Genomic DNA, 2,958 nt, shown 5'->3' with positions numbered 1-2,958 from the left:
CAAACATTTTGAAACCATAATATATATATATATATATATATATATATGTATATCTCTATATAAATATATTTTGCAAAACAAATTTCAACGGTTGAAATCAACTACAGGCAATTTAGGTTTTTATCAGAGAGAGTGCATCCCCGATCATTCACTTTGTTTGACAAAGGGGCTGATCCTGTCACTATGATCACCCACTCAGATGAATTCTCGGACTGTCCCAACATACCCAGGTTTTGACCCCCTCTAAGGATCTCACTGATTGGCATATCAAATACAGCCTAATCTGACACCTAGTGTAGTATCATAATCGAGTCTAGCGGTTAGGTGTAACATTCCAATTTTGCCCATCTATCTCCAAGGTCCAAGGCAACATTAAAGTTTTGGTCCGGTTCAGGGTTTCAAGGACACCCACACTACATGTACCTCAAGTCTTCCTGTAAACACTGGGTTCATTCGGATTTTGCTCAAAGTCAAACTGTTTGGTGGTAGAGTCAAACCGGATGTTCCAACTCCTAGAAGCTTGCTTAAGTCCATATATGGATCGGTTGAGTTTACAATCCATGTGTTCCTGACCTGCAGCTATGAAACCTTGTGGTTGCTACATATAGATATCTTCAGTAAGATCTCCATTCAGGGACGCGGTTTCGACATCCATTTTCCAAATCTTGTAGTCAAGGTACGCTGCTACAGCTAGCAGGATCCTAATGGATTTAAGCATGGCCACAAGAAAAAAGGTTTCTGATGAGACTAAAAAGTACCATATTTTTATCCCCTAATATTCACTCTTTTACATTTATTTAGCACTTAAATGGAGTCATTACTCTTGTATTTCGATTTAGGGCAAGAAAGAAGGCAATTGGAAGAAAACAGGGCAATTCGGATGATTTTGCATAGTTTCGGCAACAGTCAATAATTTGGGCATAACTCTCAATTCCGGACTCCAAATGGGACAATTCAAGAGGCATCAGAAAGATGAAAGAAAGGCTCATAACTTTTATGTTTTGGGTTTTGACAGTATCGGTCCGCATCGAATACGAAACTGGGCCCAAAGTCGGAGCAAGTTTGCAGCCAGGCCCATTTCACAGCTGAAGCCCAACTCGCAGAAGAGCCTTGTAGCAGCCCAACTCGAATTCAAGAGCCAAGAGTCCCAATTTCGAATGTAATCTCCTGAGAGAGAGTCTTATCAGATCTAAAGTTTTGAATGTAATCCTAGAGAGATAAGAAGTTGAGACTAGATCATTAGATAAGAGATAGGATATGATTAGTTCAAAACAGATTAGGGCTATCTAGCTAAGGTTAATCTCCTAGAAGGAGTTGGAAAACAGCCCTCTCTTTCAGCTATATAAAGAGGGGGGCGGACCAGCTCTAAGCATCACTCAAGCATCCAAGAAATCGTCAAGCAACTCAAGCTACCAAGAAGAGCAGTTCGGCCTACTGAGAAGCAGAGCATGGAGGGATCAAAATTCATGAGCAACTAAGCTTTTCTTTTCTGGTTCAAGGGGGGAGGTTCGATTGTGTCATCGTGAGGTTCTGTATTTAATTCAAGTTCTTGCTTTTTAATTCAAGTATTCATTGGTTCTTGTGCATATTCTCATTGGATGTTAATGTTAATTAGTCTGACAAATTAATTAATGTTGATTTTCCTATTGCTATCTATGGTTCGGTGATCCGTAATTGTCATGAATAGTGGTACAAGTAGCAATTAGGTTAGTATCTTTCTAGGTCAATTGTTCGTGACAGCCTTTGACCAATGTATTGACATGTTTTAACCAAAAGGGAATCAATGGAACAAGATTCGATAATTGCAGCTATCTCAATTATTGTTATTTTGGTTTAACTGTTTTCACAAAACTTAATGCTATCACTAGTTAATATGGAACGCTATCGTACCCAGTCGATTAGTGATAAGTGTTGATCGAATGCTGGGTTTGGTCAGCTGATTTAGGAAAACACAAGGTTTATTATGGCTATTCTAATAAATATAAGGTTAAATGCTTGAATTCCAAGACTGCCAAAGTCTACCTATGATCGATGACCAATTGACTAACCCGAACCCTTGAATCAAAATTCGGTAAGGCTGATTTCTCTTGTTTGATATTGCTATTGCTTTCTTTTTCTTTTAGAAATTTTAATTATTTACTTTTCCCACTTCGTTATATTATTCATTCGGCTGAGAAATTATTACCTAGCTCCCTGTGGGATTCGACCTAGTACCACTATTACTACAAAAATTATATTATGGGACTAGCATTAATTTTGAGGGCTTCGACAACCCGTCAAAATTTTGGTGCCGTTGTCGGGGAGCAACTTTAATTTCTTAGCTATTTCCTTCTATTTGTGTTAACCTTCTTGTTTTATGACTCATGCTTCTCAACGAGGTGAACTCGAGTACAACCCCGAAATTGAGAAGACTACCCGTCATTTAAGGAAGGAGGCAAATCAAAGGAAGGATCGTTCACCTAAATGAGTGAATTCAGATTTCAATCTACCATCTTGTGATCAACCCATCTTTGAAGAGGAAGAAAGGATGGCTAATAGAGAGAGAACATTAAGGGAGTTGGCTGCACCAATTATGAACCAACAGCCCCTATGCATAACATATCCCACTCTTAAGGTAGCCTTTGAACTAAAATCTGGTTTAATACAATTACTGCCTATTTTTCATGGCTTTCCAGGTGAGGACCCTCATAAACATCTAAAGGAATTCCATGTCATCTATTCTAGCATGAAGCCACAGGGTATGACTAAGGACCAGGTAAAACTTATAGCTTTTCCATTTACTTTATGAGATAAAGCAAAGGATCGGTTATATATTCTTCCTCCCGGTTCAATATGTACATGGGATGAGATGAATAGGATATTTTCAGATAAATATTTTCCTGTATCCCGGGCTGCAAACATTAGAAAAGAAATATGTGGAGTTCGGCAGTTTGGTGCTGAAACACTATACGAATATTG

The sequence above is a fragment of the Nelumbo nucifera genome, chromosome 8 (assembly GCF_055504915.1).
Source record: "Nelumbo nucifera cultivar China Antique chromosome 8, China Antique-T2T, whole genome shotgun sequence".
NCBI lineage: Eukaryota > Viridiplantae > Streptophyta > Magnoliopsida > Proteales > Nelumbonaceae > Nelumbo > Nelumbo nucifera.
The sequence above is the reverse complement of the archived record's forward strand: the minus strand, read 5'-3'. Positions refer to the sequence as shown.